This window comes from Physeter macrocephalus, chromosome 8, assembly GCF_002837175.3.
Source record: "Physeter macrocephalus isolate SW-GA chromosome 8, ASM283717v5, whole genome shotgun sequence".
In the NCBI taxonomy this organism is placed as follows: Eukaryota; Metazoa; Chordata; class Mammalia; order Artiodactyla; family Physeteridae; genus Physeter; species Physeter macrocephalus.
Window position 1 is genome coordinate 4,277,347 of NC_041221.1, and position 26,336 is coordinate 4,303,682.

General features: G+C 43.5%; 1 long non-coding RNA gene and 1 pseudogene across 1 annotated transcript in view; one reads left to right on the top strand and one right to left on the bottom strand.

The window, feature by feature from the left end:
• Positions 1-1,022: 1,022 nt before the first annotated feature.
• LOC114486675 (uncharacterized) overlaps positions 1,023-26,336 on the bottom strand; it is a 34,657-nt gene continuing 9,343 nt past the window's right edge. The window contains exons 3-6 of the long non-coding RNA XR_008618001.1: positions 9,391-9,459; positions 2,326-2,706; positions 1,726-1,820; positions 1,023-1,082 (exon numbers count right to left, since the gene is read on the bottom strand). This is a non-coding gene — a long non-coding RNA (uncharacterized lncRNA). The remainder of the gene's footprint in view (positions 1,083-1,725; positions 1,821-2,325; positions 2,707-9,390; positions 9,460-26,336) is intronic.
• Positions 15,144-15,524, top strand: LOC102990753 (60S ribosomal protein L31-like; annotated as a pseudogene).

A 26,336-nucleotide genomic window follows, 5' to 3' on the forward strand; every position in this document is an offset into this window, starting at 1 on the left:
TATGCAGCTGCTTCCCTCTAGCTATCTATTTTACATTTGGTAGTGTATATATGTCCATGCCACTCTCTCACTTTGTCCCAGCTTACCCTTCCCCCTCCCCGTGTCCTCAAGTCCATTCTCTAGTAGGTCTATATTTTCATTATTAATAACTGCTTTCTTTGGCTCTCACCCACACCAGTGCACTAGCCTGTGGGAGCAAAATCCTCTTTGAAGCTAGCATAAGCCTCCACTTAAGGAGTAGAAAATAGATTGTATGATCTGGAGCTTCTTATGCTTTAGCTTTTTGCTACCCAAAGTGTGGTCGTCGTTGGCATCACATCAGAGCTTGTTAGAAATGCAGGTTCTCAGGCCCTACTGGGCTCTGCTGAATCAGAACCTGCATTATAACGAGACCCCCAAGGAACTGGTGTGCACATTTCAGTTTGAGAAGCAGGGCCATAATTTACTCCTCCATGCTCGCAAATGGTCCCGCCTCTGTCTTCCAATTTACTTACCTCCACTTGAGGCTGAGGGTCTTTGATCTGTTTGGAGCCTTTCAATCAATCACTCTTTTCTTCCTCAGTGCCTAAGCATCAGTCTATGGAATTCTTATCTCTAAGAACTTACCTAGACCAGGTGTTTTTCAAGCTTTTGGCCAATGTATATAGCAGCTATGCTTTCCCAAGAAACCCCTAGTGTTTTTGCCTCGTCAAAGGAGAGAGGGAGTAAGCAGGGAAGGGGTCGGCAGACAGAGGGTCTTATAATCCTGGGGAGAAAAAGAGTCATGTACCAAAATGTTCATTGCAGCTCTATTTACAATAGCCAGGACATGGAAGCAACCTAAGCATCCATCGACAGATGAATGGATAGAGAAGATGTGGCACATATATACAATGGAATGTTACTCAGCCATCACAAGAAGGGAATAAAGATTTACACTTATAACCTCTTTTTAATGTTTAAAATGGGGAGGAGGGCGAGCAGCTGATTGTATGGGAACCTGATACCACCCTCTCCTCAGCAAGGTACTAACCTGAGGACTGACTGCCTGCTGTCTCGTATCCTGAACTCTAGTTCAGACAATGCTCAAGCCAATCCACTCCCTGGGGAGAAAAAAATGGAAAAAAAAAAAAGTCTGTTTCATGCAACAAAGACTCAATGTGATTTTTCTCCCTGAGTCAAGTTCGCATTCTGTCTCCTGGCTACCTCACCACTCGTGTCTGGGCCAAGAAGACATCAAACAGAGCCTTAGTTTCCACGCCCATCAGAACTCTTCATTCAACAGCCACTAACGTACAGGCTGGCACTTTATGAGCTGGATTATTGCCCTGGGTTTGTGACTAAAAATATGCCCAGGAGGTTAAAACTATGGGGATAAAGTCTCTGAGCAGGAGAAATCTGGGCAAGGACAGACTGTAGATTGGATTGAACAGTTCTACAAAAAACAGGAAACCCAAGGCAGCTGAGACTTCCTTTCCTTTGAGGGTGACGTGTGCACTTGCCCTGATGGAGCAGGAAGGAGTAACAGTCAATCCTGTGTGCAGGCCCTGTTCTAAGCCTTCTGCATTTTTATTTAATTCCCACAACAGCCCTATGAAGCAGATACTATTATTTGCCTCATTTTTCAGATGTTGAAACCAAAACACAGAGAGGTTAAGCAACTTACCTGAGATCACACAGGGGAGAAGTGACAGAGCAGGGATTTGAAGCTAGTGGTCTGGCTCCAGAGTCTGTGGTCTTACTCACCTATGCCAGGCAGACTCTGAGATGGTCACCTCTGTTCCCCATCTCTTGGTAGTCACACCTTTGAGTAATCCCCTTCTCTTGAGTATGGATGGTACCTGTGAGTTAACAGAATGTGGCAAAGGGGACAGGATGCTGCTTCTGTATTTAGGTTACAGGTGATTGTGGTTCCCATCTTTCTGGCAGACCCTCTGTAGTGCCTTCTCAGCTTGCACCCTTTGAGGGTAGAAGAGCCCACGTGGGGACTTCCCTAGTGATCCAGTGGTAAAGAATCCACCTTCCAATGCAGGGGACAAGGGTTCGATCCCTGGTCAGGGAACTAAGATCCCACATGCCGTGGGGCAACTAAGCCCGCACGCCACAGCTACTGAGCTCTCTTGCCTCAACGAGAGAGCCCACGTGCCGCAAACTACAGAGCCCACGTGCTCTGGAACCTGCAGGCCACAACTAGAGAGAAGCCCGCGCACCCCAACAAAAGCCCGCCTGCCTCAACGAAGATCCCGCGTGCCGCAACTAAGACCCAACGCAGCCAAAAAAAATTAAAATAAATAAATAAAATAAATATTTTCTTTTTAAAAAAAGAAAAGCCCACATGACAAGGACCTGAGGCGGCCTCCAGTCACTAGCCAGCAAGGACTTGCGATCCTCAGTCTAACGGAGGTAGGAGGTAGATGGACCCCTGGGCTGGACAGCTGGTGTTTGTCAAACGGAGTAAAATTGAAGCTTTGTTTTCCCTAGACACTCCAGGGACAAAGTTAGTGGCAAGAGCTGAGCTCTGCTGAAGTAAAGAGATAAGATGACCACTACGGAGGTCAAGAAAAACTTCCCTGGCTGCACATGCTCAGGAAGGCTCCTTGGGGGTCAAAAAGGGAGGGGTGCCACCCCATAATAGGTGACGTCAACGCTCCCACAGGCCCCGACGCTGGAATCCATCTTGGCGGAAAGATGCACAGGCAGATGGAGGAGGACCCTAGGACAGGTCAGCTGTGGGAAAAGAAACAAGATAATAGGCCAAAGGTAAACAAAGACCCGGAAGAACCGCCCTATATAAATGATTTAACCGCCTCTTTACTGCACCCCTCATTCGGGATGCCCACACCCTTTCTCTCCACGTGTGTATTTCTGCCTTGCTTCTGACTTAAATATGTAAACTGTTTCTCTGTGTGCTCTCCCATATGCTGTGCTATGTCTCTAATAATAAACTGTTTACCTGTTTTTACAGTTTTTGCCTCCTTGAAACATTCTTGCTTTCAAACAGGGGCAAGAGCCAGGGCCACTTTGCTTCTAGCCTCTAGCCCCTGGTGGTCTAGCAGCTAAGATTCCTACTTTTTCATCCAAGCTACCCAGCTTCAATTCCTAGACAGGGAACTAAGATCTCTCTTCCGGACCGCTCACTGCTCTCTCTCCAAGATCTTAACAGCCCTAAAGAAACTAAATTCTGCCAACAACCCTGTGAACTTTAAAGTGGATTCTTCCCTTACAACACAGGGAATACAGCCAATATTTTAAAACAACTATAAATGGAGTCTAACCTGTAAAAATTGTGAATCATGATAGTGTACACCTGAAACTTATATAATATTGTACATCAACTATACTTCAATAAAAAAATAAAGAAAAAGTGGATTCTTCTCCAGTGGACCCTCATCCTGGCTGACACCTTGAGAGACCCTAAACAGAGGAGCCAGCCAAGCTCTGCCTGGATTCCTGACCCATATAAACTGAGATAATAATGTTGTTTTAAGCTATTATGTTTGGGGTTATTTGTTATGCAGCTATAGATAACTGATACAGCCCCCTAGGGTTGAGTCCTACCTTAGCCAGCCACAAGCCCACTGAGCATGCACCATCCTGGGCCTCAGGTTCCTCATCCTCTCAGTGAGAGATGGGTTTGTTTCATTCATTCACTCAACAGATATTTACTGAGCAACTATCTGGTGCAGAACCAGAACCAGAACCAGATGCAGTTCTAGGTGCTGGAGATACAACAGAGAAGGAAACAGAGTCCCCTCCTTCTTGGGGCTTATATTTTAGAGGGGCAAGAGCCAGGGCCACTTTGCTTCTAGCCTCTAGCCCCTGGTGGTCTAGCAGCTAAGATTCCTACTTTTTCATCCAAGCTACCCAGCTTCAATTCCTAGACAGGGAACTAAGATCTCTCTTCCGGACCGCTCACTGCTCTCTCTCCAAGATCTTAACAGCCCTAAAGAAACTAAATTCTGCCAACAACCCTGTGAACTTTAAAGTGGATTCTTCCCTTACAACACAGGGAATACAGCCAATATTTTAAAACAACTATAAATGGAGTCTAACCTGTAAAAATTGTGAATCATGATAGTGTACACCTGAAACTTATATAATATTGTACATCAACTATACTTCAATAAAAAAATAAAGAAAAAGTGGATTCTTCTCCAGTGGACCCTCATCCTGGCTGACACCTTGAGAGACCCTAAACAGAGGAGCCAGCCAAGCTCTGCCTGGATTCCTGACCCATATAAACTGAGATAATAATGTTGTTTTAAGCTATTATGTTTGGGGTTATTTGTTATGCAGCTATAGATAACTGATACAGCCCCCTAGGGTTGAGTCCTACCTTAGCCAGCCACAAGCCCACTGAGCATGCACCATCCTGGGCCTCAGGTTCCTCATCCTCTCAGTGAGAGATGGGTTTGTTTCATTCATTCACTCAACAGATATTTACTGAGCAACTATCTGGTGCAGAACCAGAACCAGAACCAGATGCAGTTCTAGGTGCTGGAGATACAACAGAGAAGGAAACAGAGTCCCCTCCTTCTTGGGGCTTATATTTTAGTGAAGGGAGATAGATGTGATAGTTAATTTTATGTGTCAACTTAACTGAGTCACAGGGTGCCCAGATATTTGGCTGAACATTGTTCTGAGTGTGTCTGTGAGGATTCTGGATGAGATTAACACTTGATTAGGTAGACTGAGTAAAGCAGGTCACCTTCCCCAATGTGGAAGGGCCTCAGCTAATCCACTGGAGGCCTGAATAGAACAAAAGAGAGAATTTATTCTCTTTACCTGACCGTTTTCAAGCTGGGTCATTGGTCTTTCCTCCTGCACCTGGACTGGAACTTACATCATCAGCTCTCCTGATTCTCGGGTCTTTCAGGCTTGTATTGGAATTATACCGTGAGTTCTCCTGGGTCTCTAGCCTACAGATGGCAGATCATGGGACTTCTCAGCCTCCGTAGTTGCATGAGACAATTCCTATAATAAATTTCTTTATGGAGATATACATACATATATACACATGTATACAAATATACACACATACATATATATGTGTGTGTGTGTGTGTGTGTGTATTATATCCTATTGGTTCTGTTTCTCTAGAGAAATACAGTAGACAATGACAGACATGTAAATGAGTCATATGGCAGGTTGCTAGGGGGAAAAATAAAGCCAAGGATTGTGGACAAGGAAAGCTGGGAGGCAGGAGGGAGATCACAGATGGCCTCCATAAAGATGAGACATTTGAGGAAGAGACCTGAAGGAGGTGAGGGAGAAAGAGCTGCAGCTGTTTGGGGAAGAGCATTCCCAGTAGAGGGAACAGCAAGTGCAAAGGAGCATATGCTTTGCATGAGCAAGGATGGGCAAGAGGGCCAGGGTGGCTACAATGGAGGGACCCGGGGTCGGGGCGGGGGGCGCGGCAAGAGGAGACACAGAAAGTCCTCCAGGTACCACAGCCAACAGGTAGTGGACTGAGACCCGCAAGGTCTGAGTCCAGAGCCTGAGGTCTTAATCACCACCCTTCCCTGCTTCTCCTCCCGAGGATGCCCTTTTGTAATGCCTTGCAGATAAGAGGTAGGAAATGAGTACATTGCAGGAGTGGGAGGGAGATTCCAGTCTTTTCCTCTACACATATACACAGAAACTCTCTTCTCTTCCCTCCATTTAAGCCTCTATTAACTGACTCGCTCCAGCCCACTGTACAACTTACTTCCGATGACTGCTGGGAAGCTCAGAGCCAGAAGGGGAAGTTCAGTTTTCTTCCTCGCTGTGTGTTAAACAAGAGTCAGTTTGCTATAGTGCCAAGTTGCCTCTCATGTATCTTGATGTTTTTGCTCCATTTGAAAGAAGCAAACCTGGAAATCAAAAGTGATTTCTAGGATGGTGTGGTTTGTGCAAGAGTGACAATGTGAAACTCCGCTCAGCAATTCCATGCTCGACAGAAAGGCCTCAGCCCCTCATTGTGAAACCCAGCCAATTGGACACATTTATTTACCTCCATTCTTTCCCTAGGAGGGCAAGCAGACCTCAACTCAAATCCTAGCTGCGTCATTTTCCAACCAACCACCTTGAGGACGTAAGGTGTCAAGAGTCTGCCTCCAAGTGCAGAAAACCTCAACCCAAGTCACAGTAACAGAATACAATAGCAGAAGCCCACATGTACAATAGTGGAAGAAGAGAAAAAAGAGACGAGATGTTGACAGATATTTGGAATCTGGAAAGTCAATAAAGGAACAGCACTTAGCAGAGTAGAGACAGCTGAAAATTAAGTATCTCAGGAAAGGGCTGCCCATGAGAAGCCAGCCGGTTAAGAACGAGGAGCCCCCAGAAAGTTTCCAGAAACAGAAGTGCCAGGCACCTCAGAGACAGGACTATGGGACGAAGTTGGAAATGGGGGAGCTGGTCGTGTGTAGGGCAGTTTTTAGTCCCTCCAGGTCCCCTCCCAGCTTGCACATGGTCAGCCACCCTTCTTCAAATCCCCCTGGTTTATTCTCTTCAAAAAATTGAGAAGTTGGGGAAGTTAGGAGCCCTGATGCTCAGGGCTAGTGGGGGTGAGGCACTGTATTTAGGGGACTGAACTTAAATCTACAACCAAGGAGACTCCAGCCCTCTTCCCCAGGTCCTCTTCCAGGGTGGTGGCCAGGCAGACATAAACCATCTCTGCTCTCCCCCAGGCAGGAGACCTCTTCTCTTAGGAAATTGGACATACCCTGAGAAAAAGCCTGCTGATTCCAGAAGCTGGGGGTTCCCCTCCAGCCCTGCTTCCGGCTTCCATCAGCAAGCCGCAACTGTGTACACAGAGAGTCCATGCATCACTCGATACCTGTCTTAAAAGCGGGCAGACAGCGAGGACACCAGACATAGGAGGAAAGACATACCAAAACTGAGGGCACAAAAGAAGTCAGAGGAGGGACTTCCCTGGTGGTGCAGTGGTTAAGAATCTGCCTGCCAGTGCAGAGGACACAGGTTCGAGCCCTGGTCCGGGAAGATCCCACACGGCGCGGAGCAACTAAGACCGTGTGCCAAAACTACTGAGCCTGCGCTCTAGAGCCTGCGAGCCACAGCTACTGAGCCCCCGTGCCACAACTACTGAAGCCCGCATGCCTAGAGCTTATGCTCCGCAACAAGAGAAGCCACCACAGTGAGAAGCCCACGCACCGCAACGAAGAGCAGCCCCTGCTCCCCACAACTAGAGAAAGCCTGCACACAGCAACGAAGACCCAACACAGTCAAAAATAAATAAATAATTTTTTTTAAAAAGTCAGAGGAGATGAAAAACATGCACAAAGCCGAAAATTGTGTTTTTGAAAAACCCTACAATTAATACTCTCAGAGAGATTTGAGAAGAAATTGCATCTGTAAAACAGAAAAAAAAAAAAAGTGCGGTAAAAAGAACAGAGACTGAGAAAGCTCTTAGATTGAACAATATTCTAGATGAAATAAAATCAAACACATTAAAATCTCTGAAATGGAAGTTATGAGTCATCATCCTGAAAGAAAAATTAAAACTATAAATGGAGTCACATCAGTTTTGGTCACATTTTACAGCAAATAAGGGCAGGTAGGGCATGCCACCGAAAAGTGACCCAAAAAAAAGCACTTTTGGCTTTTGGAGATTTTTGGTTTTGTTGTTTTATTATCTCTTTTTAAAATTTTTTTATTGAAATCTAATTGATTTACAATGTTGTGTTAGTTTCAGGTGTACTGCAAAGTGATTCAGTTATATATATATATATATATATATATATATATATATATTAGATTCTTTTCCATTATAAGATATCGAGTATAGTTTCCTGTGCTATACCGTAGGTCCTTGGTTATTTATTTTCTATACATTAGTGCATATATTTTAATCCCAAACTCCTAATTTATCCCCCCCACCTTTCCCCTTTGGTAACCATAAGTTTGTTTTCTATGTCTGTGAGTTACTTCTGTTTTGTGAATAAGTTCATATGTATCATTTTTGTAGATGTCACATGTAAGTGATAGCATATGGCATTTGTCTTCTCTGTCAGAGCTTTTTGGATTTGGAGGATCACCCGTAAGTGCTGTGGACAAGTATTTATTGCAGAGTTTTCGTAACAACCGTGTCAAGGTCATGACATTACAGTCACAGCTCTGATGGTCTTGGCTCATCACAGACTTTCTGAGGCACAAAATTGCTGTGCTTGTGATTTCAGTTAAGGTTCCAGTTAATTCTCCACACTTCTCAGGGCACCACAGAGATGCGTTTAGCTGCTTTTCCCCCCGGGAAAGTGGTGCTTCAGTGATCAGAGAAACTCACATTAGTTGCTCTTGGTAGAGACCCAGGGAAAAAGTCCTCATTTGGACTCCATAATTGTGAATGAGTTGGCCAGGTATTTGGGGGGAAAAAAACTACTATTGCTTTTATTCTTTTTTCCTAGAATTATTAAATTATGGTGATGGAAGGAGACATCCCTGAAAAGAGAATCTGCAACACTTAAAAAATACTGGAGTAGCAATTAAAAGAATGTATTTGGGGCTTCCCTGGTGGCGCAGTGGTTGGGGGTCCGCCTGCCGATGCAGGGGACACGGGTTCGTGCCCCGGTCCGGGAGGATCCCACATGCCGTGGAGCGGCTGGGCCCGTGAGCCACGGCCGCTGAGCCTGCGCGTCCGGAGCCTGTGCTCCGCAGCGGGAGAGGCCACAACAGTGAGAGGCCCGCGTACCGCAAAAAAAAAAAAAAAAAAAAGAATGTATTTGAAGAATTACTATGGAACGAAGCTTTAAATACATACACTGAAGATGAAATTTCCACTGAATAAGTGCTGCTATAAATACCTACTTCAAATTCATTAACTGATACCTTAATATCGAACTTCAAGATAAACTTAAGTTCACAGCATAATTTTACACAAAGTAGAGCTATTGAGGCACTGCCAGCAGGACTATTTATTACACTATTTGTACTCCAAACACATCCCAAAATGAGTTAAAATTTCTCAAGAAAGGTCAAGGGATATATCAAGTACTTCCCATGTAAGAAATAACAAGTTTGGATTTTTTTCCAAGCTAGAAAAATATAATTTTTTTCTCAATAAGGAAATAATGGGACATAATTCAAAATCTGTATCTGATACTCTTAGATGATTCCATATTTAGTAATATCAGCAATATGCACCACACCCACACACATACACATACAACAGAGAGTTTTTAGAAATCACAAAACATCTCTTTTACTGAACATCTAAATTTAATTTAGACATTTTGAGGTCTAGGCTTTTTTGCAAAGTACCCGTATAAATCAAATTAAGGTTTTTCACAGCTTTTTGTATGTTTGTTTTTCTTTTTTAAAAAATTTTTTTCTGTTTTTTTCCTTCCAGTTTTGTTGAGATTATAAACAACATACAGCACTAAGTTTCAGGTGTACAGCATATATTTGACTTACATCATGAAATGATGATTTGACTTCTTACATCATGAAATGATCACAATAAGTTTAGTGCACATCCATCATCTAAATACAAAGTAAAAGAAATAGAAAATATATATATTTTTTCCTTGTGATGAGAATTCTTAAGATGTACTCTCTTAACTTTCATATGTTGCATACGACAGTACTGTAAAATTCATCATGTTGTACATTACATCCCTAGGACTTATCTATCTTATAACTGGAAGTTTGTACCTTTACTCCTGCATACAATTCCCCCTCCCCCATCACAGCTTTTTTCCCCCTGCAGCACTTCCGTTGGCTCAGTGTATATTATGTATCACTGTGCAGAGAGGTGCTCTTGAACCTGGGTGCTCCTTCTCCCTCAGTCTCTTCTCCCTGGCCCAGGCCCTCATGAAATCTGCTCTACTTGGGCTGAAATACAGAGACCAAAACAAACCAACAACTAAAGACAAAGTAACAGCACAACAGCAAGTCAACTACAAGGAGGGGAGAGGGGGAAGGCAGGGTGGAGGAACGGAGAAGGGAAAGAAGGGGAAGGAGATGAATGGAGGAAGAGCAATTTTGTTTGATCCATTGGTTTTTCCAGGTTGAAATTTCTGAAACTGTGGGGATTGAAATGGGGGAAACGTCGTTAAAAAACAATGAACAGCCATATGATCCAGCAATCCCACTCCTTGGTATTTACCCAAAGCAGTTGAAAACTTATGTCCACACAAAACCCTGCACACCTATGTTTATAGCAGCTTTAGGCATAATTGCCCCAACTTAGAAGCAACCGAGACTTCCTTCAGTAGGCGAATTGGATAAACAAGCAAATCCAGACAATGCAGTATTATTCAGTGCTAAAGAAATGAGCTATCAAGCCATGGAAAGACATGGAGGAAACTTAAACACATATTACTTAGTGAAAGAAGCCAATCTGAAAGGCTACATACCACATGATTCCAACTGTATGACATTCTGAAAAAGACAAAACTATGGAGACGGTAAATGGATCAGTGGTTGCCCTGGTGGGGGAGGGGAGGGGGAGGAAAAGAGGAACAGGCAGAGCACAGATGATTTTTAGGGCAGTGAAACTATCCTGTCTGATACTATAATGGTGGATACGTATCACTAGACATTTGTCGAAACCCGTAAATATACACCAAGAGTGAACTCTAATGTAAACTATGAACTTTGGGTGATAAGGATGTGTCAGCGTAGGCTTATCAGTTGTAACAAACGGACCCCTCTGTGTGGGATGTTGTGGGGGGAGAGGCTGTGCATGTGTGGGGACAGAGGGTACATGGGAACTTTGTACTTTCCAATCAGTTTTGCTGTGAACCTAAAACTGCTCTAAAAAATAAAATTCATTAATTTTTTAAAAATTCAATGAGCATCGGGAAATAAGTTTAAGGGGAAAAGGTAAATGCAGAATGACCTTATTGAATCATCTCATATTCTTGCCACTAGTGTAGGGATGAATCAGAGCTCTAATTATCAGTGCAACTGGTGGACAAGGACTAACTCGCTCATCACTGTATTTCTCCCATCCTCTAAAGGCTCTCAATCAATGTTTGCTTTCTCCCATTTAACTGAGGAAGTTGAAGATTTGAGGGATGCTTTTGAGTCAAAAAGCCAATACGTGCTACTGTTCACGAGTCACTGGACTGTCATTTAGACTTGGAATAAAGGTGTGTTACCTGCAGATGAGTTTACAAACTGCCAAGGGGCTGGAGGGAGGCTGGCAGGAGCCAAGGATGGGTTAATGCACGCTGGCATTACCCAAGGACAGGTAGATAACATGACATTTCCTAGAGCCAGAACACCCATCCTTTGTAAGACTCTGGTGTTACCAGAGAACCCTGGTGAATGCAGCAGTAGTCAGAAGCCAGCTTACTTTGGATTTTAGGAAGTCAAGACTTAGCAGTGAAGAGGAGAAATTGCTCTTCAGAAGGAGACAACCATTTCCTATGTGTGACTATCCCCAGGCCCCTGTGGAAGTGCAAATTACTGACACAGAGAAATCAAAAGCACCAGCACAATAACTGAACATGCACTGTGAAAATTCTCTGCCACCTGCAGTGCCTTCAAGTGACTATTGTAAGCTGTCCTGGGAGGGAGATCTGCCTGGCCACGAGTGTTGCTGGCTGCTTTGTACACATCCTAGGGTACTCGTTGAGTAGACCTTGGTTTTCTTGGAAACTAGAAGGCAGACCTCTGACCTCTAATCAGGTTATCCTTACGACTGATCTCAGTGGTATTTCTCTTTCAAAAAACATAAATTGTGGCAAATGAGTGATGTTCTCCATAGTACTAAACTTCAGCTGTCACTCATTGTGTCTACATGTACAGGATAAAATATTTATGTCCACTAGCAGCTCTGTGATAAATTGTCTAAGAGCCACAGCAAGAAACAGGAAAAGCTGATCGTAAGAATTTCCCAGACAGGTACTTCCCTCGTGGTCCAGCGGTTAAGACTCCGTGCTCCCAATGCAACGATCCCGGGTTCGATCCCTGGTCAGGGAACTAGATCCCGCGTGCCGCAACTAAGACCAGGCACAGGCAAATAAATAAATAAATATTTTTTTAAAAAAAGAATTTCCCAGACAGAAAGGAAAAGGCCAGCAGGGAGGCTCCCCGTAGGCTGTCGTAGTCACTCAGTGACAGCAGTCAGACTCTCTCCTGTGGCTCAGCCCAAGGACCAGCCCAGGGCCACCATCCCCTGATGCCTTCCTGCCAAGAGCACCCCAGACCCACGTTTGGTACTGAGCCTTAAAAACCAGATTTCCTTTGGGAAAAGCTGGTGACTCCCGCAGTAGAATATTCTCGAAATTAACTGAATTCGTTCTGACATCAGGAAGAGGTGACCCCACACACCACACTCAGGTCTCTTCCACGACTCCACAACCTTAAAAAGGACGAGGGTGCAGCAGAGAGCAGCAGGGCTGAGGTTGGAGAGGAAAGCAGGATGGAGAGGGAACCCAGGGAAGAAGCCTGTGCCCAGCATGGAGGAGCTTGGGTTCTACCTGAGTCATCGTAGGTCCACATCCTGCAGCCGGTGGAGGGGCTGTGGGAGAAGCCAAGACTGGAATGGGAAAAGCAGCAGGAGGTCCTCACTGTAGCCAGGCTGGAGATAATGATGGCTTTTGGTGGAGGTGAGGGCAAGAAGGCAGTGGAGGGATATGAGGAGGCAGAAACAGCAGACTGAAAGGGGGAAATCTAGGCTACAGCCCAGGCTTCTGGCTTTAAACAGCTGGAAAGAAGGGGGTGCCATTCTCCAAGATGGAAAAGGCCATCGGGGGAAGGAACAGCTACAGGGTGAGCTGAGAAACCAAGACATCCATTCCGACCACTCTGAGTGTGAGATGCCTGTGAGATAACCAAGTCGACATGACAAGTCGGTAGCCGGGTGTATTAGCCAGAAGCTCAGAAACAGTTCTGGGCTAAAGACATAAGCGTCGGCCTCGAGGACGTAGTGTTTTTAAACTGCTGCGACTGTATGAGATAAGTTGGAGAGAAGAATCAGAAGAATGTAATGCCCAGGAGAAGAAAGGGGAGGTTCATGAAAAGGCCTGAGGAGAAATGGCCACGTGGGTGAGAGAAATAAAACAAGAGTGTGGTGTCCGAGGAATGGAGGAAAAAGGATTTTTCTTGAAGAAGGAAGTGGTCAACTGTGTTGAAACTGACCAATTAGGTAAGATAAGAACAGGAAATGTAATAGATGTACTGGCCCAGAGGTCATGAGCTACTGTAGTGGACACTGTGGGGTGCCGCCCAGATACTCCTTCAGACAGAGCAGCTGAAGCCACGGCTTTGTGCAAGCTTCCACCTCCCCCAGGGGCAGCCCACGTCCAAAGCCTACAAGCGTTGTTCCCAAGATCAATCCCCAATACATTTCCCGCTTGGGCATCTTCTGTTCAGAGTCTGTTTCCAGGGAACCCAGCCTAAGACAGAGATCTTAGCAAGACCCGTCTTGGTGGAGTGATGAGGATAAAATCTAGGTTTCAGGGAGCTGAGAAGTGAAGGGGAGAGTGTGGGGAAGTGGAGACCACAGGCAAAGGCACCTCCTTTAATAAGTATGACTTTAGGGCTCAGAGAAATGTGTCAGTACCTAGAGGAGGGTAAGAAAGTCAAGGGTAAGGTATGTTGGGTGAGTGATATTACACCATGATTGGAGACCGTTGGGTGGCTTCAGTAGACAGGATGCCAAGGCTTCCAGCTCCTGCCCCAAAACCCGATGTGTGATTTTCAAGCCTGACTGTAGGTAATTACAAGGCTTTAGCTGGCAGGCCCCAGGGGAAACTCCCTCCCCACATTAGACTTGGTGACAGCCAGGCCCTGAAAACTCTGACAGGAGCTGCAGTCCAGGATTCAGGTCCCTGGCTGGCCATTCTCTTACACACCTGCACTTCCAGCCCTGGCACCTTCATCCCTCGGTCTCTTCATCTGAGGTCTTCAGGTACCTCTGCTAAAGCCCCCTTATGAGGGAGGAGGGGAAAGCCTTGAGGCACTGTTATCCATTGTGACTTGTACCCCGTACTTTTCCACCCTCCCCCTTCCCTCCCTCCCCCACCGGACCCAGGTCCATAAAACGGTATAGCCTTTGGTTCAGGCTCCCTCAACAGTGAGACGACCCCCACTGATCCATCTCACCCTGGACCACTGCATGTTCCACGGGGGGATATGGAACGGGGTGCCTCTTGCTTATACCATCGTGGTAAGTGATGAAAACCTCACTGGTACTCTCATCTGGGCCTTGTTGCTTCTATCAGCTACTCCTGGCAGCTCATCTCTCTCTCTCCAGCTCAGCTGAGCCCTTGATGACACTGATGATACCCATGAGAGCAGGACTGCTGCCCTTGGAAAGGACATGAAAGCGGTGGCAGGACCCGGAGCCCTGGCCCTGGCCTCTGGCAGGAGGACAGAGAGAAGAGAGCGTGGGTCAGTGCAGGCAGGCTAGCCAGCCGTGGGTGAGGGATGCGGGACGGAAGCTCAGGAAGTCTGGTGTCCCCTATTTTCCCAATGAAGATCATCAGCTAAAGGAGGGAAGAGAGGGGTTTGGGGGATAAATGAGTGGACATGAAACGGTCCTCCAGGGCAATGAGAAAGTGAGCTCACCCGACAAAGAAGCGGGCTAACTGGGCAGTGTTGGGAGCCTGTTTGAAAATCAGCGGCAGAATATCTGCAAAGTGCCTAGCTCGGCAATGGGCAAATAGCTCTGTTAGATGGGAAAAGAGCTGGAAGAAGAGCCCTCCCGGGGAGTGATGTTGACCTGTTGCTGTGTTTCTAGTTTCCACAGCAGTCCTGGGAGAAAAGGACCCAGCCAGTGTCAGAAAGTGTGTCCAAAAACGACTTAGATGCACCCAGTTGAGCAGCCAAGGCCCACAGGCAGGGGAATTCAAAACACCAAACTGGCTGGCAAAATACAAGCAGTAAAACTCCAGCTACAGCCACTCAGAGATTACAATTTGTATCAGAAAGTCCTCAAGTGTGGAATTATCGCTTCTTTCTCTTCCTGCTCCTGGGGCAGCACCAGCTGATGGGGAATCGCTAAGATTGTTCTACTGAAAACGTGATATTGCCCCAAGCGGGCTGCCCGGAAAGGCCCCATTATCTTGACTGTACTCACTGCCCTGGAGGCCTTGGGTGTCCCTGAGGTCCTGAGCAGACACGGAGGTAGAGGCCTCATTACTGCAAGTCTTAATGGTTACTGAGAAATAAAAATCATTGTCTCGCTTCCTCTCCAATCCCGGCTGGGCTGGATGGCTCCCGCAAAGAAGGATGGCAAGAAGAAGGTCTGGTCCGCCATCAACGAGGTGGTGACCAGAGAATACACCACCAACATTCACAAGCCCATCCATGGAGTGGGTTTCAAGAAGCGTGCCACTCGGGCGCTCACAGAAGTCCAGAAATTTGCCATGAAGGAGATGGGAACACTCCAGATGAACGCATTGACACCAGGCTCAACAAAGCTGTCTGAGTGAGCCAAAGGAATAAGGAATGTCCCATACCGTATCCGTGTGCGGTTGTCCAGAAAACCGAATGAAGATGAAGATTCACCAAACAAGCTCTATACGTTGGTTACCTATGTACCTGTCACCACTTCCAAAAATCTACAGACAGTTAATGTGGATGAGAACTAACTGCTGATTGTCCAATAAAGTTAAAGAACCGCCAAAAAAAAAAAAAACATTGTCTCGGTCCATTGAATTCACCGTAATTAGTCAACCAAAACCAGGTCCTTCTTAGAATAAGCGGTTGCAAAATGGCTTATATTGATTGCATCATAAACACTTACATAATTAGACATAGTCTTTTATCAGCCTGCACTTTCAAGATAAGACCTTCAAACAGTATTATTTTTCAAAGGATTACAAGACTGAGGACATAAAAAAAATCAAAGCAAAACTGACTGTTTAGAGCCAATAACCTGGGCAGGGTCTCAATCAATGAACAAAGCCTATCCAAAAAAGATAAAGAACTTATTCTGCCTGGACAGAATCCCTCGGATGGCAGATCCAAATCTCCTGTTCCTGGTTCTGAGCTTTCAACTGATAAGCTGTATTGGTCATCCTAACAGATTAGTGAAGGTCACTCGGATTCTCCAGGGCAGGCAAAGGAAATTGTAATCTGATCTATCAGTCAGGGATCTAGCAGGAAAGAGATGGAACATTCCAATAGAGCGATTGAAGAGGGTAGTGTGAAGGGACTATTTATAGTGGGGTGGGCAGGGGTAAGGGAAGCCAACAAGGAAGAATACAGTAGCATAAGGCTAACAATAGTGGGAATAGTTTTGTGTTATTTTGTTTGCTTGTTTTTTGGCTGTGTTGGGTCTTCGATGCTGCGTGCGGGCTTCCCCTAGTTGCGGCGAGCGGGGGCTACTCTTCGTTGCGGTGCGCGGGGGCTACTCTTCGTTGCGGTGCACAGGCTTCTCATTTTTGCCAAACAAAAGTTTTGATAGCTTTATATTGACAATTTTGTAATCATTGCTTTCATGTGTGTCAGATTATTAAGATGTTTAAAGCATTTTAAACTATCTCATAATTTGGCTTATAATTTTCATCAAGTTTTCATTTGGAACAGTTTGACTGAGATCACTGTTAAAATGTTTGGGGAACTCTAATTTGTAAAATTCATGTTTTTTGATATAATAATTGTCTAAGCAGAATGTGAATATTTAGATAATTGTTAACTGTTAAAAAAAACAAATAATTTAATGTGGGTTCCTATCAGTGTACAAAAACCCTTGGACATTAAAAATTTTTAATGGGGTAAGTGCAATGTCATTATGAGCCAGGAGGGAGGTAAGTGCCAGGTGACCTTGCAAATCTCCTTTCCCAAGTTCACCTATTGATTCTGTCTTGGGTCAGCCCCAGAGTCTGGTTCCAGAGCCGAGAGCTTCTTAACCTGAGGTCTTATTTGTATTGTTGTGGGTAGAAGAACTGGGGCTTTCAAGAGCCTCAAAGGGAGTAAAAAGACAAATAATCCAATTTAAAAATGGGCAAAGAGGGGGACTTCCCTAGTGGTCCAGTGGTTAAGAATCCGCCCTCCAATGCAGGCAACACAGGTTCAATCCCCGGTCAGGAAACTAAGTCCCACATGCCTCAGGGCAACTAAGCCCACGCACCACAACTACTGGGCCCATGCGCTCTGGAGCCCGCACACCATAGCTAGAGAGAAGCCTGCATATGCTGCAACGAAGAGCTTGTGCTCCGCAACAAAAGATCCCGCATGCCGCAACTAAGACCGGACGCAGCCTAATTAATTGATTGATTGATTAATTAATTTTAAAAGCTGCTGCTCTAAAAAAAAAATGGGCAAAGAATCTAAATAGACATTCCTCCAAAGAAGACACACAGTTGGACAAGATGTACATGAAAAGTTGCTCAATATTATTAACTATCAGAGAAATACAATTCAAACCACAGTGAGATACCACTTCACTTCCAATAGGGTGGCCATAATTAAAAAGACAGATAATAACAAGTGTTGGCAAAGACGTGGAGAAATCAGAACTCCTCTTCTCTGCTGTTAGGATTGTAAAATGATGCAGCTACTTCAGAAATCAGTCTGGCAGTTCCCTGGACAGAATTACCATATGACCCAGCAATTCCACCTTAGGTATATACCCAAGAGAAATGAAAACATGTGCCCATTCAAAAACTTGTACCTGGATGTTCATAGAACTGTTATTCATAACTGTCAAAATGTAGATACAACCCCATATATCCATCAACACATGAATGGATAAATAAAATGTGGTATATGCATACAATGGAATATTAGTTGGCCATAAAAAGAAATGAGATACTGATACAGGCTACAACACAGATGGACCTTAAAGCATGGGAAGAGATATGGAGATATATGTATATGTAGAGCTGATTCACTTTGTTATAAAGCAGAAACTAACACACCATTGTAAAGCAATTATAATCCAATAAAGATGTTTAAAAAAACTAATAAAAAACAATTATAACAAACAACAAACAAAAAAACATTATGCTAAGTGAAAGAGGCCAGTCACAAAAGACCACACTTGTATGATTCCATTTATATGAAATGTCCAGAACAGGCAAATCCCTAGAGACAGAAAGTAGATTAGTGACTGCCTAGGGCTGGAAGTGGCAGGGGGAAATGGAGGATAATTGCCAAAGGGTATGGGGTTTTCTAGGGGAGAGAGGAAAGTGTTCTGGAATTAGGTAGTAGTGATGGCTACACAACTCTATGAATATACTAAAAACCATTCAGTTGCACAAAGTGAAAAAAAAGTCTCAAAAGGGCTCAGGGTCACTGGTCTAAATAAGTTTGGGAGGTTGCCAAGCTGAAGAGCAGGGGTCACGTGCCCATAGGGCTGAGATCACATGGCGCAGTGGGGCCCATGAAGCTCTGCCTAAAGGTAATTTGCATTTTTGAAAAACTAATGGACTTTTTTTTTAGAGCAGTTTTAGGTTCACAGAAAAATTGACTGAGAATACAGAGCTCCCTCCCCCACAACCACACACAGCCTTCCCCACCATCAACATCCCACACCAGTGTGGTCCATTTGTTGCAATCGATGAACCAATATTCACCCATAGTTATTAACCAAAGGGTTCGCTCTTGGTGTTGTACATTCTATGGGTCTGAACAAATGTACAATGACAGGTATGCACCATTATAGTATCATACATAGTTTCACTGCCCTAAGAATCCCCGGTGCTTCACCAATTCATCCATTCCTCCTCTCTCACCCCTGCAACCACTGATCTTTTTATTGTCTCCAGTAATGTTGCCTTCTCCAATATATCATATAGTCAGAATCACACAGTAAGTAGCCTTTTCAGATTGGCTTTTCTCACTTGGTAACATGCATTTGTTTCCTCCATGTCTTCTCATAGCGTAATAGCTCATTAGCACTAATAATAATATTCCGTTGTATGGAGGTACCACAGTTTATTTATCCATTCATCTACTGAAGGATGTCTTGATTGCTTCAAATTTTGGCAATTATGAATAAAGCTGCTATACACATTCATAGGCAAGTATCTGTGTGGACATAAGTTTTCATCAGTTTTAAGTAACACTCTGCATGCCAAATACTTGGTTTGTTTTATAAAACTCACCCCTAGTTTGGAACCCCTTTCCCAGAGGCTTCAAGAACCTGGCACAGCTAGATACGCTTGCTCTTCAAAAAAAGGAAAGAAGCTAGTAATTATTTGACCCTCAGGGTATGCTAGTGTTACGTATGACCTCAGATGCGTGCGTTTTACAGATGAGTAAACTGAGGTTTGGTCCTTCCATTTCTGTGTATTATCCAGTGTTCTCTTAGAGTCTTGGACTCTCGGTGCTGGAAGGAGCCTTAGACATTGCCTAGTCGGATCCCCCTCACTTTATATATGAAGAACCAAAGGCTTACAGACTCAAGGACATGGCCAAAATCTTGGAGTCATCCTTTCCTCCTCTAGTTCTCTCTCACCCCAAAATACAATCCATCACCAAGACATGTATTATTGACCTTCAAAGTAGACTCAATGTACAGCACTTCTCCCTACCACCATTGCTTCTACCCCACCAGGCCTCCCTCACCAATCACCTGGATTACTATACGACCTTCTCAACAGGTTTCTTTACTTCCTCTCTAGCTCCCCATCCTATACTTGAATCATTATACAGCAGCCAGAGGGAGCCTTTTGAGTCATAAGTTCATTCCTCTGCTAAAATCTCTATAATGGCCTCCATTCACTCAGAATAAAGCCCAAACCCTTCCCGGAGCCTGCAGGCTCTACAGACTACTTCCCTGGCTCCTTCCCTCTGCACCCCTCCCTCTCCACACCCCAGCTCTTCCATCTTCCTTGCTACGCCTGCGACATGCCGAGCACATGTATGTCTCAGAGCCTTCACATGTGTTCTTCCTTATGCCCAGAACGCTCTCTGTTTACACAGCCCTCTCTTCATGTCATTGCATTTCTGCTGCAATGTCTCCCCTTTGGAAAGATCTTCTTTCTCACTGTCTCTTGCCCTGCTTTGTTCTTTTTCATAGCATGTATCATTACTTGACCTTACATTATTTCAATTCAGTTCAACAAATACTTGTTCACAGAGTTGTCTGTATCCACACTAGACTATAGGCTCCATGAGGGCAGAGACTTTGTGTGTCTTGTTCAATGCTGGATCCCCAGCCCTTAGAACAGTACCTAGCACCTAATAGGTGCTCAAGATCTATTTGTTGGATGCATGCATGAATGAATGAATGCATGCCCAGTAAATGAGTGGCAGACTCAGACCCAGAGCTGAGGTCTTCTGTGTCCCTTGACTGGTTGCTTCCCGTGTTTTGGATTCTTAGACATGATAGGTACACAATTTGGAATCAGCACACGTAAACTTTCTTAAACTCTTCCATTTGTAGTTAAATTATATCTGTACCCATAAAGATGCTGACTTGTACAGCATCTTTTTTCCCCATGTGGAAATTTAAGCACGTTCACGTTGATTGTTTCTCATTCATTCTAAAATGCAGAATTTATGGCAGAAATTCTACCCCCTCACTGCTTTCTCTCTCCTTCCCATGACCCTAGGCTCCTGTTTTTATCCTAGGAGTCTGCCTTGTATTGGGGTTCCTATTACATGAGTCAGACGTCCCTTCTCTGTTGAGCTTAGAGGTGCTGCTGGAAGAAGCATCTGAGAAACTCAACCTCAGGGGCTCTGGGAGAGGGAAGGTGAGTGCCTGCTGTGGAAGGGCAAGCTTCACATTACAGTTGAATCTAATGAGCCACACGCAATGTTTTTCTTTTTTTTTTCCCCCCCAACTGAGGTGAAATTCACATAACATAAAATTGACCTTGTTAAAGTGTACACTTCAGTGCCATTTAGTACATTCACAATGTTGTGCCATCATCACCCATATCAAATTCCAAACCATTTTCATCACCCACACCCATTAAGTAATCGCTCCCCATTCCCCCTTCCCCCAACCCCTGGCAACCACCAATCTGCTTTCTGTCTCTGTGGATTTACTTATTCTGGGTAGAGTTCATATAAATGGAGTTATACAATATATGCCCTTTTATGTCTGGCTTCTTTCACTTAGCGTGAAGTTTTAGAGGTTCATGTACATTATAGCATGTTTCAGTACTTCATGCCTTTTTATGGCTGAATAATATTCATACACACACACACCCAGCATTTATTCATTCATCCATTGATGAATATCTGGGTAGTTTCAGGCAATGTTTTTTGGAGAGTGTCTGTAAAGATAAAGCTAAGATGGGAATCTAGTGCTTTCTGACTAACAAAAGAACCTCCACCGCCGTGATGAATTGAAATAACACAACACTGGTTCGGTCGGTTGGTCAGTTGCTTTGGGCACAGATTGCAGTGGTGGGTTAAGTATCATTAGTGTGTTTATTTACAATGTTCGAAGCAAATACCATTTCCAAAAACAAACATACCTTACGTATTTGTCATCAAATACGTTACATTTCTCCACAAAGCCTTATTTCTTTTTTTTTTCATCTTAACTCAATAAACCTAAGGAGAAGGTTTGTCATAAAGGCAACACGCAAGATGGCATTGTGTGGTGTAAGCCAGAAGACCTTTGACCCTCCTGGTTAATGATGTTTCATATAAAATAGCCAATAACCTTTTTCGTATCTTGCTCTTTGATGGAGCAATTGAAGGTTACAAGGTTTCTTATTATAGAAAATTGTAACATGTTTTATGATTAAGGTCCTTCAGAGACAATTTCTGCTTAAGACACATTGTAAGCGTGCACAAGCAGCTACACCTTTGCTGCTTGCAACTCAGGGAGTGTCTCCAGCACCTGCTCCTGGCTCCTCAGAGCTGCCTTGCCCCTGCTCTCTTGCTCGTCCTCTCCAACCTGCCTTGACCCTCTGGGTCTCCACCATGCACAGTTAAGCTCTGCTGGTGGCCCTCCTGTTTGCTGGCCACACCTGCCATGGCCTCTCAGCTGAGGTCTTTCCTTTCTTCTCTCCGCCCCATTCTGGCATCAATTTTCCACCTTCCGGAAACACTGCAGCCCACAAACTCCTTAGGGGACTTCATTCTTTATTCTGAGAAGCACAATGCAAATGCATCAGACTTAAGAGAGAGATCAAAGCTTTTCCTTCAAAGCCTATCACTTTACGCAGGTAAAAAAGTGTCCCGAAAAATTGGAAACCTTGTGACTTTTGACAGAAACTGAACTGCATTTGCAATATATTTGGATATATTCATTGTTACACCTGAAAACAATGAGATTGCTGATTGCATTTAAAATTCAATGAAGTAGGGTAATATTTTACTGGGATAAAAGAACTGCTTGTGAAATATGCTAGCCTGATATAGAAGAAAATTCTGAATATCCTATGATCACTAATAAGAAACTTTGAGTCCTGTAGATACAAAGGACTACATATAATATTGAAGATTCCCTACAATTCACATGGAAAACTACATAAATTGTGTTAGAAGATTCCGTGGAAGGAACAGAGACTAAGAAACATAATCATCTAAGCTAGGATGGGAAGGACATCAAAATTCCTTAAAGCAATGATTTTCAAAGTGTGTTCTCTAGACAACAGCAATCACCTGGAAACGTATCAGAAATGCAAACTCTCTGGTGCTGCCCCCGACCTACTGGATCAGAAACTCTAGGGGTGAGACCTGTATTTAAATCTGTGTTTTAACAAGCCCTTGGGTGATTCTGATGCACACGGAAGTTTGAGGACCACTCCCTTAAATGATACATAAATGGTTAATTTATTACAAAATTTGCAGATTTCCGTAACATTGTGACTTCTTATTTTGCAGGAGTCAAAAAGTACCCTATGGTGGTGGAGATGAATGGATGTGAAACACCAACAAGAGCAGAAGAGATTCTTTATGACAGCTGAGGTCTATCCTCCAACCCATCTGGCAGGTTTGTGTTCTTTGTGGTTTAACAGTCTTCGAGACATATCTGCCACATTCTGGGTACCTGCATTCTTCCTGCCACTAGCAGGGGCAAATACATTCTAGGAAGCACAAGAGTAGAAATCTGTTCCTCCTCACCAGACTCTCTTAATGGACTTTTGGAGAGAGAAGAGTGGGGCATTTGGTAGAAGTAGAAATGGGAAGGGTGTCAGATTTGGCTCACATTACAATCTATCTTAATTGGATTCTCTCCAGAAGAAGATCCTGAGGTGATGATTGAGAGCATGTAGTTTTCCTGGAAGGTGCAAAGACAAGAGCAGAGGGAAGATGATATAGGAAAAGGAAGACTTCCAATAAACCAGCTATCACAGTAAATCTTAATCCCATGGATAAGCTGAGGAAAATGATGCAGAGCACATTCCTCAGAAGTATCCTAGCCAAGGAGTAAGGGAAGTGGGGTATATATACCGCCACACATCATTCCCAAGAACTTCTAGCCTGCATCCAACAAAGGTATAGGTGCTTGCCATTAGCAGATGCTGGCTGATGTACACAGACAAGTAAAGGGAATCCTAAGGGTCATGGATCACCAATAGCATTGGTATATGCAAGGCCAGACAATAATGTCTGGTCCTGATTCTAGGATTGGAAAATGAGGACTCAGTCCCTGCTTAGGATGGAGTTTTATTTTGGTTTATTCCTGAAGCAGCAAATAAGCTTTGCAAATGATCAAAACAAAATAAAAAACAGGTGGGTACACATGGCTCTCAGCGGCCTCCCTTATGACTCACTTTCACAATTCTGTGCTCTCAGCAGTTGTACTGAGAAGAGCCTATTGTTGTGGGTTCATAACGTTTTACTACCTTTAACCCAGACACAACTTATTCTACTAAATAAGACAACAGTTATAATGCTCAAGAATCATGTTTTGTGCTTTTTGAAAGAAAAAACCAACCTTTGACCTTTTAAATAAATAGATGCCCAAAGATTACCAGACGATGAGAGAAACTAGCAGCATAAAAGAGAAAGACAAAGCTAAGCAAACAGAGCAAACTGACTCTTGGAGAAATAGACTACTGGAACAGAAAAGAAGGTCACAAAAACCCAAGTTCTAAAAGATTTGAGGTGTTGGTGGATCCATAAAACAAGAACAGGGTGCTACTTTAAAAAAAATCAGAATAATAAAGTGCTTGTGAAAATTAAACACACAATTGCAGAAATAAAAATTTCATTGGAAGTCAAATAAGTCCTCCAAAACCAAGGACAAAAGTACAAAGGGATTAAAAAAAAAACAGGAGTGAACAGATTAAGAGACATCAAGGGTCAATGAAGAAAGTAAAACTTCCTACCAATAAGAAGAGAATAGAGAAAATGGAGAGGAGAAAGTATCTGAAAAGCAGTACGATAATGGGACTGCTGGTTCTGGATCTATATCAATAGGCAGCTCAGGAGAGCGATCCTTGAGAGAAGAAAAACAACCGAGATAAGCTCTGTGATTGCCCAGGCTGACCTTCTGGAGAGAACTGCCAGGAATCAGCACAGAGAGGAGGAACCCAGAGCCCTGTGGGTTGAGTAGATGGAACTAGGAATCCACGAAGGCTGAAGCAGCTAGATTTCACAGGGCAGAATAACAGAGTATAAAATCTGGATATCAAGAGAGAGATCTAAGTTGAAGACAATTTTGGGAGCCACCGGCATAAATGACAGCCAGTGACTTCCTGGAGAGGAAGAGACCATGAGGGGAGATTGCTTAAAATGAGTAAAAAGAGGGGTTAGGACAAAACAGTGAGGGACACCAATATTAAGTAAAAAGCAGTGCTGTGGGTTTGCGATGGAGCTTGAGAATGGCCACAGAGACAGAAGGAACAGCAAATGAGTGTGAAATCATGAGACCCTGAGAACAAGGGAACAGGGAATGATGTGGTATATATATTCAATGGAGTACTACTCAGCCATTACAAAGAATTAAATTTTGCCATTTGCAACAACATGGATAGACTTGGAGGGTATTATGCTTAGTAAAATAAGTCAGAGAAAGACTTATATCACTTTAATGTGGAATCTAAGACACACAACAAACTAGTGAATATAACAAAAAGGAAACAGACTCACAGATATAGAGAACAAACTAGTGGTTACCAGTGGGGAGAGAGAAAGGGGGAGGGGCAAGAAAGGGGTAAGGGATTAAGAGGTACAAACTGCTATGTATAAAATAAATAAGCTACAAGGGTATATTGTACAGCACAGGGAATATAGCTAATATTTTATAAGAACTATAAATGGAGTATAACATTTGAATATTGTGAATCACTATGTCAAAGAAACAAACAACCCAGTCAAAAAATGGGTAGAAGATCTAAATAGACATTTCTCCAATGAAGACATACAGATGGCCAAAAAGCACATGAAAAGATGCTCAACCTCACTAATTATCAGAGAAATGCAAACCAAAACTACAGTGATGTTTCACCTCACACTGGTCAGAATGGCCATCATCAAAAAGTCTACAGGGAGTTCTCTGGCAAACCAGTGGTTAGTGCTCTGTGTGGCACAGGTTGGATCCCTGGTCGGGGAACTCCTGCAAGCCACATGGCACAGCCAAAAACAAAGTCTACAAACAATAAATACTGGAGAGGATGTGGAGAAAAGTGAACCCTCCTACACTACTGGTGGAAACGGAAATTGATACAGCCACTATAGAGAACAGTATGGAGGTTCCTTAAAAAACTGAAAATAGAACTACCATATGATCTAGCAATCCCACTCCTGGGCATATATCTGGATAAAACCATAATTAGAAAAGATACATGCACCCCCAATGTTCATTGCAGCACTATTTACAAAAGCCAAGACATGGAAGCAACCAAAATGTCCATCAACAGAGGAATGGATAAAGAAGATGTGGTACATATATACAACGGAATATTACTCAGCCATAAAAAAGAATGAAATAATGCCATTAGCAGCAACATGGATGGATCTAGAGATTGTCATACTGTGTGAAGTAAGTCAGACAGAGAAAGACAAATATACGATATTTCTTATATGTGGAACCTAAAAAAATGGTACAAATGAACTTATTTACAAAACAGAGTCGCAGATGTAAAAAACAAACTTATGGTTACCAAAGGGGAAATGTGGTGCAGAGGGATAACTCAGGAGCTTGGGTTAACATACACACACTATTATATATAAGATAGATAACCAACAAGGACCTACTGTATAGCACAGGGAACTCTACTCAGTATTCTGTGATAACCTACATGAGAAAAGAAATGAAAAAGAATGAATATATGTATATGTATAACTGACCTGAAACTAACACAACATTGTAAATCACCTCTACTCCAATAAAATTTTTTTTAAAATTGTAAATCACTATGTTGTACCCCTGAAACATATAATACTGTACATCAGCTATACTGTAATTTTTTAAAAATTAATAAATAAAAAAGAAAAAGAAAGAAAGGCTGTGTCACTCCCTTGGTTTCCCTTTTTTCTCTGGATGGCTCTTCTGGGACCCATTTGTAGATTCTTCTTTTCCTTCCTGAATTTATGTGCCT